Genomic DNA, 13,618 nt, shown 5'->3' with positions numbered 1-13,618 from the left:
TCGCCACCTGCCGGGGACCAGCCCCAGCTGATCCAGGGTATTCGAAGGAGAGATGGCCTAGGCGACTATTTATATGCTAATCAGAGATGTCAAGAATCATAGTATGAGGAGAGCTCAGTAGGAAAATTCGGTGGAGAAAAGAGACTGAGTAGCTTGGTTTACGCGGAAGACCAATCAAACTTCAAGACAAGAAGTTTGCACCACTTACGTAGGCCGCAGGAGCCCTCTCGAATAGCGAAAGGTGCCTCACCCTAGACACCTTCTCGAGTGGGTCTTAGCAGCCCAGGCATAATTAGGAAGCGTGGTGGGTTCCGCGCTCCAAATGGAGACTCAGCTGGAAGTTAAAGGCAAGAATGACAAGGAACTTTATGAATTGGAGCTGTAAGTTAACACTTTGACAGAGAGAGCGAGATGGTATTGGGGGACAGCCCCCAGTGAAATCAGAGGTGAGAGTACAAAGCAATACAGTAGGTGGACTCCGGTTTTATTGGGGGGGAGATGCTCTAGAATATCCGGGTGGACTCCTGAGGCTCGATCCCGCATTTGCGTATGCCGAGCCTCATTCCTCATGACCTTTGTCCAGAGTGGAATGCCTCCCCGGCTCCCGGCACATGATCAGTGCATGCTCAGTCACGATATCAGTGCCTGCTCAGCCACGTGATCACTGACGGCACAGTCACGTGATCAGCGCCTCTCAGTCACGTGATCACCGTATGATAAACATGTGATCAGTGAACGACCAGCCACGTGATCACTGCATGCGCGGTCAGGTGGTCAGTTCCTGATCAGCCACCTGATCAGTGCGTGCACAGTCCCCTGATCAGCGCCTGTCAGTCACTGATCACTGCCTGATAAACACGTGATCAGTGCCCGAACAGCCACGTCATCAGTGCATGCGCAGTCACGTGATCAGTGCATGATAGCCAGGTGATCAGTGCGTGCACAGTCCCATGATCAGCGCCTGTCAGTCACTGATCATTGCCTGATAAACACGTGATCAGTGCATGATGAGCCATTTGATCAGTGCCCGATCAGCCACGTCATCAGTGCATGCGCATTCACGTCATCAGTGCATGATAGCCACGTGATCAGTGTATGCTCAGTACCGTGATCTGGACTTGATCAGCCACGTGATCAGTGCCTGCAGAGTCACGTGATCAGGGCCTGTTGAGCTGCGTCATTCCTGCCGGCTCATTTGCATGACAATTGCCAGCTGACCTGCGTGATTCCTGCCTGGTCACGTGCTTGATTATTGCCAGTTGAGCAGCATGATTCGTCACTGCTGAGCTCCATGCTTATTGCCTGCTGATTGCGTGGTTCGTGTCTGCTCAGCTCTTTGAGTATTGCCTCCTGAGGTCCCTGTTCGGTCGCCACCTGCCAGGGACCAGCCCCAACTGATCCAGGGTATTCGAAGGAGAGATGGCCTAGGCGACTCTTTATATGCTAATCAGAGATGTCAAGAATCATAGTATGAGGAGAGCTCAGTAGGAAAATTCGGTGGAGAAAAGAGACTGAGTAGCTTGGTTTACACGGAAGACCAATCAAACTTCAAGACAAGAAGTTTGCACCACTTACGTAGGCCGCAGGCGCCCTCTCGAATAGCGAAAGGTGCCTCACCCTAGACACCTTCTCGAGTGGGTCTTAGCAGCCCAGGCATAATTAGTAAGCGTGGTGGGTTCCACGCTCCAGATGGAGACTCAGCTGGAAGTTAAAGGGAAGAATGACAAGGAACTTTATGAATTGGAGCTCTAAGTTAACTCTTTGACAGAGAGAGCGAGATGGTGGTGGGGGCAGCCCCCAGTGAAATCAGAGGTGAGAGCACAAAGCAATACAGTAGGCAGACTCCGGTTTTTTTGGGGGGGAGATGCTCGAGAATATCCGGGTGGACTCCTGAGGCTCGATCCCGCATTTGCAAATGCCGAGCCTCCTTCCTCATGACCTTTGTCCAGAGTGGAATGCCTCCCCGTCTCCCGGCACATGATCAGTGCATGCTCAGTCACGATATCAGTGCCTGCTCAGCCAGGTGATCACTGACGGCACAGTCACGTGATCAGCGCCTCTCAGTCACGTGATCACCGTATGATAAACACGTGATCAGTGAACGACCAGCCACGTGATCACTGCCTGCGCGGTCAGGTGGTCAGTTCCTCATCAGCCACCTGATCAGTGCGTGCACAGTCCCCTGATCAGCGCCTGTCAGTCACTGATCACTGCCTGATAAACACGGGGTCAGTGCCCGAACAACCACGTCATCAGTGCATGCGCATTCACGTGATCAGTGCATGATAGCCACGTGATCAGTGCATGCTCCTTCACGTGATCTGGACTTGATCAGCCACGTTGTCAGGGCCTGCTGAGCTGCGTGATTCCTGCCGCTCATCTGCATGACAATTGCCATCTGAGCTGCGTGATTCCTGTTGGCTCATCTGCTTGACAATTGCCATCTGAGCTGCGTGATTCCTGTTGGCTCATCTGCTTGACAATTGCCAGCTGAGCTGCGTGATTCCTGCCTGGTCACGTGCTTGATTATTGCCAGTTGAGCAGCATGATTCGTCACTGCTGAGCTCCATGCTTATTGCCTGCTGATTGCGTGGTTCGTGTCTGCTCAGCTCTTTGAGTATTGCCTCCTGAGGTCCCTGTTCGGTCGCCACCTGCCGGGACCAGCCCCAGCTGATCCAGGGTATTCGAAGGAGAGATGGCTAGGCGACTATTTATATGCTAATCAGAGATGTCAAGAATCATAGTATGAGGAGAGCTCAGTAGGAAAATTCGGTGGAGAAAGAGACTGAGTAGCTTGGTTTACGCGGAAGACCAATCAAACTTCAAGACAGAAGTTTGCACCACTTACGTAGGCCGCAGGCGCCTCTCGAATAGCGAAAGGTGCCTCACCCTAGACACCTTCTCGAGTGGGTCTTGCAGCCCAGGCATAATTAGAAGCGTGGTGGGTTCCGCGCTCCAATGGAGACTCAGCTGGAAGTTAAAGAGAAGAACGACAAGGAACTTTATGAATTGAGCTGTAAGTTAACACTTTGACAGAGAGAGCGAGATGGTGTTGGGGACAGCCCCAGTGAAATCAGAGGTGAGAACAAAGCAATACAGTAGGCGGACTCCGGTTTTATTGGGGGGGAGATGCTCGAGAATATCCGGGTGGACTCTGAGGCTCGATCCCGCATTTGCGTATGCCGAGCCTCATTTCTCATGACCTTTGTCCAGAGTGGAATGCCTCCCGGCTCCCGGCACATGATCAGTGCATGCTCAGTCACGATATCAGTGCCTGCTCAGCCACGTGATCACTGACGGCACAGTCACGTGATCAGCGCCTCTCAGTCACGTGATCACCGTATGATAAACATGTGATCAGTGAACGACCAGCCACGTGATCACTGCATGCGCGGTCAGGTGGTCAGTTCCTGATCAGCCACCTGATCAGTGCGTGCACAGTCCCTGATCAGCGCCTGTCAGTCACTGATCACTGCCTGATAAACACGTGATCAGTGCCGAACAGCCACGTCATCAGTGCATGCGCAGTCACGTGATCAGTGCATGATAGCCACGTGATCAGTGCGTGCACAGTCCCATGATCAGCGCCTGTCAGTCACTGATCATTGCCTGATAAACACGTGATCAGTGCATGATGAGCCATTTGATCAGTGCCCGATCAGCCACGTCATCAGTGCATGCGCATTCACGTCATCAGTGCATGATAGCCACGTGATCAGTGCATGCTCAGTACGTGATCTGGACTTGATCAGCCACGTGATCAGTGCCTGCAGAGTCACGTGATCAGGGCCTGTTGAGCTGTGTCATTCCTGCCGGCTCATTTGCATGACAATTGCCAGCTGACCTGCGTGATTCCTGCCTGGTCACGTGCTTGATTATTGCCAGTTGAGCAGCATGATTCGTCACTGCTGAGCTCCATGCTTATTGCCTGCTGATTGCGTGGTTCGTGTCTGCTCAGCTCTTGAGTATTGCCTCCTGAGGTCCCTGTTCGGTCGCCACCTGCCAGGGACCAGCCCCAACTGATCCAGGTATTCGAAGGAGAGATGGCCTAGGCGACTCTTTATATGCTAATCAGAGATGTCAAGAATCATAGTATGAGGAGAGCTCAGTAGGAAAATTCGGTGGAGAAAAGAGACTGAGTAGCTTGGTTTACACGGAAGACCAATCAAACTTCAAGACAAGAAGTTTGCACCACTTACGTAGGCCGCAGGCGCCTCTCGAATAGCGAAAGGTGCCTCACCCTAGACACCTTCTCGAGTGGGTCTTAGCAGCCCAGGCATAATTAGTAAGCGTGGTGGGTTCCACGCTCCAGATGGAGACTCAGCTGGAAGTTAAAGGAAGAATGACAAGGAACTTTATGAATTGAGCTGTAAGTTAACTCTTTGACAGAGAGAGCGAGATGGTGGTGGGGCCAGCCCCCAGTGAAATCAGAGGTGAGAGCACAAAGCAATACAGTAGGCAGACTCCGGTTTTTCTGGGGGGAAGATGCTCGAGAATATCCGGGTGGACCCCTGAGGCTCGATCCTGCATTTGCGTATTCCGAGCCTCCTTCCTCATGACCTTTGTCCAGAGTGGAATGCCTCCCCGTCTCCCGGCACATGATCAGTGCCTGCTCAGCCACGTGATCACTGACGGCACAGTCACGTGATCAGCGCCTCAGTCACGTGATCAGCGTATGATAAACACGTGATCAGTGAACGACCAGCCACGTGATCACTGCCTGTGCGGTCAGGTGGTCAGTTCCTCATCAGCCACCTGATCGGTGCGTGCACAGTCCCCTGATCAGCGCCTGTCAGTCACTGATCACTGCCTGATAAACACGGGTCAGTGCCGAACAACCACGTCATCAGTGCATGCGCATTCACGGATCAGTGCATGATAGCCACGTGATCAGTGCATGCTCCTTCACGTGATCTGGACTTGATCAGCCACGTTGTCAGGGCCTGCTGAGCTGCGTGATTCCTGCCGCTCATCTGCATGACAACTGCCATCTGAGCTGCGTGATTCCTGTCGGCTCATCTGCTTGACAATGCCATCTGAGCTGCGTGATTCCTGTCGGCTCATCTGCTTGACAATTGCCAGCTGAGCTGCGTGATTCCTGCCTGGTCACGTGCTTGATTATTGCCAGTTGAGCAGCATGATTCGTCACTGCTGAGCTCCATGCTTATTGCCTGCTGATTGCGTGGTTCGTGTCTGCTCAGCTCTTGAGTATTGCCTCCTGAGGTCCTGTTCGGTCGCCACCTGCCGGGACCAGCCCCAACTGATCCAGGGTATTCGAAGGAGAGATGGCCTAGGCGACTATTTATATGCTAATCAGAGATGTCAAGAATCATAGTATGAGGAGAGCTCAGTAGGAAAATTCGGTGGAGAAAAGAGACTGAGTAGCTTGGTTTACGCGGAAGACCAATCAAACTTCAAGACAAGAAGTTTGCACCCTACGTAGGCCGCAGGCGCCCTCTCGAATAGCGAAGGTGCCTCACCCTAGACACCTTCTCGAGTGGGTCTAGCAGCCCAGGCATAATTAGGAAGCGTGGTGGGTTCCGCGCTCCAGATGGAGACTCAGCTGGAAGAAGGAAGAATGACAAGGAACTTTATGAATTGAGCTGTAAGTTAACTCTTTGACAGAGAGGAGATGGTGGTGGGGGACAGCCCCAGTGAAATCAGAGGTGAGAGCACAAAGCAATACAGTAGGTGGACTCGGTTTTATTGGGGGGGAGATGCTCTAGAATATCCGGGTGGACTCCTGAGGCTCGATCCCGCATTTGCGTATGACGAGCCTCCTTCCTCATGACCTTTGTCAGAGTGGAATGCCTCCCCGGCTCCCGGCACATGATCAGTGCATGCTCAGTCACGATATCAGTGCCTGCTCAGCCACGTGATCACTGACGGCACAGTCACGTGATCAGCGCCTCTCAGTCACGTGATCACCGTATGATAAACATGTGATCAGTGAACGACCAGCCAGGTGATCACTGCATGCGCGGTCATGTGGTCAGTTCCTGATCAGCCACCTGATCAGTGCGTGCACAGTCCCCTGATCAGCGCCTGTCAGTCACTGATCACTGCCTGATAAACACGTGATCAGTGCCGAACAGCCACGTCATCAGTGCATGCGCAGTCACGTGATCAGTGCATGATAGCCAGTGATCAGTGCGTGCACAGTCCATGATCAGCGCCTGTCAGTCACTGATCATTGCCTGATAAACACGTGATCATTGCATGATGAGCCATGTGATCAGTGCCCGATCAGCCACGTCATCAGTGCATGCGCATTCACGTCATCAGTGCATGATAGCCACGTGATCAGTGCATGCTCAGTACGTGATCTGGACTTGATCAGCCACGTGATCAGTGCCTGCAGAGTCACGTGATCAGGGCCTGCTGAGCTGCGTGATTCCTGCCAGCTCATCTGCATGACAATTGCCATCTGAGCTGCGTGATTCCTGTCGGCTCATCTGCTTGACAATTGCCAGCTGAGCTGCGTGATTCCTGCCTGGTCACGTGCTTGATTATTGCCAGTTGAGCAGCATGATTCGTCACTGCTGAGCTCCATGCTTATTGCCTGCTGATTGCGTGGTTCGTGTCTGCTCAGCTCTTTGAGTATTGCCTCCTGAGGTCCTGTTCGGTCGCCACCTGCGGGGACCAGCCCCAACTGATCCAGGGTATTTGAAGGAGAGATGGCCTAGGCGACTATTTATATGCTAATCAGAGATGTCAAGAATCATAGTATGAGAAGAGCTCAGTAGGAAAATTCGGTGGAGAAAGAGACTGAGTAGCTTGGTTTACGCGGAAGACCAATCAAACTTCAAGACAAGAAGTTTGCACCACTTACGTAGGCCGCAGGCGCCTCTCGAATAGCGAAAGGTGCCTCACCTAGACACCTTCTCGAGTGGGTCTCAGCAGCCCAGGCATAATTAGTAAGCGTGGTGGGTTCCGCGCTCAGATGGAGACTCAGCTGGAAGTTAAAGGGAAGAATGACAAGGAACTTTTGAATTGAGCTGTAAGTTAACTCTTTGACAGAGAGCGAGATGGTGGTGGGGGACAGCCCCAGTGAAATCAGAGGTGAGAGCACAAAGCAATACAGTAGGCGGACTCCGGTTTTATTGGGGGGGAGATGCTCGAGAATATCCGGGTTGACTCCTGAGGCTCGATCCCGCATTTGCGTATGCGAGCCTCCTTCCTCATGACCTTTGTCCAGAGTGGAATGCTCCCGGTTCCCGGCACATGATCAGTGCATGCTCAGTCACGATATCAGTGCCTGCTCAGCCACGTGATCACTGACGGCACAGTCACGTGATCAGCGCCTCAGTCACGTGATCACCGTATGATAAACACGTGATCAGTGAACGACCAGCCACGTGATCCCTGCATGTAGGGTCAGGTGGTCAGTTCCTGATCAGCCACCTGATCAGTGCGTGCACAGTCCCCTGATCAGCGCCTGTCAGTCACTGATCACTGCCTGATAAACACGTGATCAGTGCCCGAACAGCCACGTCATCAGTGCATTCGGAGTCACGTGATCAGTGCATGATAGCCACGTGATCAGTGCGTGCACAGTCCATGATCAGCGCCTGTCAGTCACTGATCATTGCCTGATAAACACGTCATCAGTGATGATAGCCACGTGATCAGTGCATGCTCAGTCACGTGATCTGGACTTGGTCAGCCACGTGATCAGTGCCTGCAGAATCACGTGATCAGGGCCTGCTGGGCTGCGAGATTCCTGCCGGCTCATCTGCATGACAATTGCCATCTGAGCTGCGTGATTCCTGTCGCTCATCTGCTTGACAACTGCCAGCTGAGCTGCGTGATTCCTGCCTGGTCACGTGCTTGGTTATTGCCAGTTGAGCAGCATGATTCGTCACTGCTGAGCTCCATGCTTATTGCCTGCTGATTGCGTGGTTCGTGTCTGCTCAGCACTTTGAGTATCGCCTCCTGAGGTCCCTGTTCGGTCGCCACCTGCCGGGACCAGCCCCAACTGATCAGGGTATTCGAAGGAGAGATGGCCTAGGCGACTATTTATATGCTAATCAGAAATGTCAAGAATAATAGTATGAGGAGAGCTCAGTAGGAAAATTCGGTGGAGAAAGAGACTGAGCAGCTTGGTTTACGCGAAAGACCAATCAAACTTCAAGACAAGAAGTTTGCACCACTTACGTAGGCCGAGGCGCCCTCTCGAATAGCGAAAGGTGCCTCACCCTAGACACCTTCTCGGTGGGTCTTAGCAGCCCAGGCATAATTAGTAAGCGTGGTGGGTTCTGCGCTCAGATGGAGACTCAGCTGGAAGTTAAAGGAAGAATGACAAGGAACTTTATGAATTGAGCTGTAAGTTAACTCTTTGACAGAGAGCGAGATGGTGGTGGGGGACAGACCCCAGTGAAATCAGAGGTGAGAGCACAAAGCAATACAGTAGGCAGACTCTGGTTTTTTGGGGGGGAGATGGTCGAGAATATCCGGGTGACTTCTGAGGCTCGATCCTGCATTTGCGTATGCCGAGCCTCCTTGCTCATGACCTTGTCAGGTGGAATGCCTCCCGGTTCCCGGCACATGATCAGTGCATGCTCAGTCACGATATCAGTGCCTGCTCAGCCACGTGATCACTGACGGCACAGTCATGTGATCAGCGCCTCTCAGTCACGTGATCACCGATGATAAACACGTGATAGGTGAACGACCAACCACGTGATCACTGCATCGCGGTCAGGTGGTCAGTTCCTGATCAGCCACCTGATCAGTGCGTGCACAGTCCCTGATCAGCGCCTGTCAGTCACTGATCACTGCCTGATAAACACGTGATCAGTGCCGAACAGCCACGTCATCAGTGCATGCGCAGTCACGTGATCAGTGCATGATAGCCACGTGATCAGTGCGTGCACAGTCCCATGATCAGCGCCTGTCAGTCACTGATCATTGCCTGATAATCACGTGATCAGTGCATGATGAGCCATGTGATCAGTGCCTGATCAGCCCGTCATCAGTGCATGCGCAGTCCGTCATCAGTGCATGATAGCCACGTGATCAGTGCATGCTCAGTCACGTGATCTGGACTTGATCAGCCACGTGATCAGTGCCTGCAGAGTCACGTGATCAGGGCCTGCTGAGCTGCGTGATTCCTGCCGCTCATCTGCATGACAATTGCCAGCTGAGCTGCGTGATTCCTGCCTGGTCACGTGCTTGATTATTGCCAGTTGAGCAGCATGATTCGTCACTGCTGAGCTCCATGCTTATTGCCTGCTGATTGCGTGGTTCGTGTCTGCTCAGCTCTTTGAGTATCGCCTCCTGAGGTCCCTGTTCGGTCGCCACCTGCCGGGACCAGCCCCAACTGATCAGGTATTCGAAGGAGAGATGGCCTAGGCGACTCTTTATATGCTAATCAGAGATGTCAAGAATAATAGTATGAGGAGAGCTCAGTAGGAAAATTCGGTGGAGAAAGAGACTGGTAGCTTGGTTTACGCGGAAGACCAATCAAACTTCAAGACAAGAAGTTTGCACCACTTCCGTAGGCCGCAGGCGCCTCTCAAAGCGAAAGGTGCCTCACCCTAGACACCTTCTCGAGTGGGTCTTAGCAGCCCAGGCATAATTAGTAAGCGTGGTGGGTTCCGCGCTCCAGATGGAGACTCAGCTGGAAGTTAAAGGAAGAATGACAAGGAACTTTATGAATTGAGCTGTAAGTTAACTCTTTGACAGAGAGAGCGAGATGGTGGTGGGGACAGCCCCAGTGAAATCAGAGGTAGAGCAAAAGCAATACAGTAGGCAGACTCCGGTTTTTTTGGGGGGAGATGCTCGAGAATATCCGGGTGGACTGCTGAGGCTCAATCCCGCATTTGCGTATGCCGAGCCTCCTTCCTCATGACCTTTGTCCAGAGTGGAATGCCTGCCCGTCTCCTGGCACATGATCAGTGCATGCTCAGTCACGATATCAGTGCCTGCTCAACCACGTGATCACTGACGGCACAGTCACGTGATCAGCGCCTCTCAGTCACATGATCACCCTATGATAAACACGTGATCATTGAAAGACCAGCCACGTGATCACTGCATGCGTGGTCAGGTGGTCAGTTCCTGACCAGCCACCTGATCAGTGCGTGCACAGTCCCTGATCAGCGCCTGTCAGTCACTGATCACTGCCTGATAAACACGTGATCAGTGCCGAACAGCCACGTCATCAGTGCATGCGCAGTCACGTGATCAGTGCATGATAGCCACGTGATCAGTGCGTGCACAGTCCCAGGATCAGCGCCTGTCAGTCACTGATCATTGCCTCATAAACACGTGATCAGTGCATGATGAGCCATGTGATCAGTGCCTGATCAGCCACGTCATCAGTGCATGCGCAGTCACGTCATCAGTGCATGATAGCCACGTGATCAGTGCATGCTCAGTCACGTGATCTGGACTTGATCAGCCACGTGATCAGTGCCTGCAGAGTCACGTGATCAGGGCCTGCTGAGCTGCGTGATTCCTGCCGGCTCATCTGCATGACAATTGCCATCTGAGCTGCGTGATTCCTGTCGGCTCATCTGCTTGACAATTGCCAGCTGAGCTGCGTGATTCCTGCCTGGTCACGTGCTTGATTATTGCCAGTTGAGCAGCATGATTCGTCACTGCTGAGCTCCATGCTTATTGCCTGCTGATTGCGTGGTTCGTGTCTGCTCAGCTCTTTGAGTATCGCCTCCTGAGGTCCCTGTTCGGTCGCCACCTGCCGGGGACCAGCCCCAACTGATCCAGGGTATTCGAAGGAGAGATGGCCTAGGCGACTCTTTATATGCTAATCAGAGATGTCAAGAATAATAGTATGAGGAGAGCTCAGTAGGAAAATTCGGTGGAGAAAAGAGACTGAGTAGCTTGGTTTACGCGGAAGACCAATCAAACTTCAAGACAAGAAGTTTGCACCACTTCCGTAGGCCGCAGGCGCCCTCTCCAATAGCGAAAGGTGCCTCACCCTAGACACCTTCTCGAGTGGGTCTTAGCAGCCCAGGCATAATTAGTAAGCGTGGTGGGTTCCGCGCTCCAGATGGAGACTCAGCTGGAAGTTAAAGGAAGAATGACAAGGAACTTTATGAATTGGAGCTGTAAGTTAACTCTTTGACAGAGAGAGCGAGATGGTGGTGGGGACAGCCCCCAGTGAAATCAGAGGTGAGAGCAAAAGCAATACAGTAGGCAGACTCTGGTTTTTTGGGGGGAGATGCTCGAGAATATCCGGGTGGACTGCTGAGGCTCAATCCCGCATTTGCGTATGCCGAGCCTCCTTCCTCATGACCTTTGTCCAGAGTGGAATGCCTGCCCGTCTCCTGGCACATGATCAGTGCATGCTCAGTCACGATATCAGTGCCTGCTCAACCACGTGATCACTGACGGCACAGTCACGTGATCAGCGCCTCTCAGTCACATGATCACCCTATGATAAACACGTGATCATTGAAAGACCAGCCACGTGATCACTGCATGCGTGGTCAGGTGGTCAGTTCCTGATCAGCCACCTGATCAGTGCGTGCACAGTCCCCTGATCAGCGCCTGTCAGTCACTGATCACTGCCTGATAAACACGTGATCAGTGCCCGAACAGCCACGTCATCATTGCATGCGCAGTCACGTGATCAGTGCATGATAGCCACGTGATCAGTGCGTGCACAGTCCCAGGATCAGCGCCTGTCAGTCACTGATCATTGCCTCATAAACACGTGATCAGTGCATGATGAGCCATGTGATCAGTGCCTGATCAGCCACGTCATCAGTGCATGCGCAGTCACGTCATCAGTGCATGATAGCCACGTGATCAGTGCATGCTCAGTCACGTGATCTGGACTTGATCAGCCACGTGATCAGTGCCTGCAGAGTCACGTGATCAGGGCCTGCTGAGCTGCGTGATTCCTGCCGGCTCATCTGCATGACAATTGCCATCTGAGCTGCGTGATTCCTGTCGGCTCATCTGCTTGACAATGCCAGCTGAGCTGCGTGATTCCTGCCTGGTCACGTGCTTGATTATTGCGAGTTGAGCAGCATGATTCGTCACTGCTGAGCTCCATGCTTATTGCCTGCTGATTGCGTGGTTCGTGTCTGCTCAGCTCTTTGAGTATTGCCTCCTGAGGTCCTGTTCGGTCGCCACCTGCCGGGGACCAGCCCCAACTGATCCAGGGTATTCGAAGGAGAGATGGCCTAGGCGACTCTTTATATGCTAATCAGAGATGTCAAGAATCATAGTATGAGGAGAGCTCAGTAGGAAAATTCGGTGGAGAAAAGAGACTGAGTAGCTTGGTTTACACGGAAGACCAATCAAACTTCAAGACAGAAGTTTGCACCACTTACGTAGGCCGCAGGCGCCTCTCGAATAGCGAAAGGTGCCTCACCTAGACACCTTCTCGAGTGGGTCTTAGCAGCCCAGGCATAATTAGTAAGCGTGGTGGGTTCCTCCAGATGGAGACTCAGCTGGAAGTTAAAGGGAAGAATGACAAGGAACTTTATGAATTGGAGCTGTAAGTTAACTCTTTGACAGAGAGAGAAAGATGGTGGTGGGGGACAGCCCCCAGTGAAATCAGAGGTGAGAACACAAAGAAATACAGTAGGCAGACTCCGGTTTTTTGGGGGGAGATGCTCGAGAATATCCGGGTGGACACCTGAGGCTCGATCCCGCATTTGCGTATGCAGAGCCTCCTTCCTCATGACCTTTGTCCAGAGTGGAATGCCTCCCCGGCTCCCGGCACATGATCAGTGCATGCTCAGTCACGATATCAGTGCCTGCTCAGCCACGTGATCACTGACGGCACAGTCACGTGATCAGCGCCTCTCAGTCACGTGATCACCGTATGATAAACACGTGATCAGTGAACGACCAGCCACGTGATCACTGCATGCACGGTCAGGTGGTCAGTTCCTGATCAGCCACCTGATCAGTGCGTGCACAGTCCCCTGATCAGCGCCTGTCAGTCACTGATCACTGCCTGATAAACACGTGATCAGTGCCCGAACAGTCACGTCATCAGTGCATGCGCAGTCACGTGATCAGTGCATGATAGCCACGTGATCAGTGCGTGCACAGTCCCATGATCAGCGCCTGTCAGTCACTGATCATTGCCTGATAAACACGTGATCAGTGCATGATGAGCCATGTGATCAGTGCCCGATCAGCCACGTCATCAGTGCATGCGCAGTCACGTCATCAGTGCATGATAGCCACGAGATCAGTGCATGCTCAGTCACGTGATCTGGACTTGATCAGCCACGTGATCAGGGCCTGCTGAGCTGCGTGATTCCTGCCGGCTCATCTGCATGACAATTGCCATCTGAGCTGCGTGATTCCTGTCGGCTCATCTGCTTGACAATTGCAAGCTGAGCTTCGTGATTCCTGCCTGGTCACGTGCTTGATTATTGCCAGTTGAGCAGCATGATTCGTCACTGCTGAGCTCCATGCTTATTGCCTGCTGATTGCGTGGTTCGTGTCTGCTCAGCTCTTTGAGTATTGCCTCTTGAGGTCCCTGTTCGGTCGCCACCTGCCGGGGACCAGCCCCAACTGATCCAGGGTATTCGAAGGAGAGATGGCCTAGGCGACTATTTATATGCTAATCAGAGATGTCAAGAATAATAGTATGAGGAGAGCTCAGTAGGAAAATTCGGTGGAGAAA

Source organism: Bos javanicus, chromosome 1, assembly GCF_032452875.1.
Source record: "Bos javanicus breed banteng chromosome 1, ARS-OSU_banteng_1.0, whole genome shotgun sequence".
NCBI classification, from domain to species: domain Eukaryota; kingdom Metazoa; phylum Chordata; class Mammalia; order Artiodactyla; family Bovidae; genus Bos; species Bos javanicus.
This window is presented reverse-complemented; position numbering follows the sequence as displayed.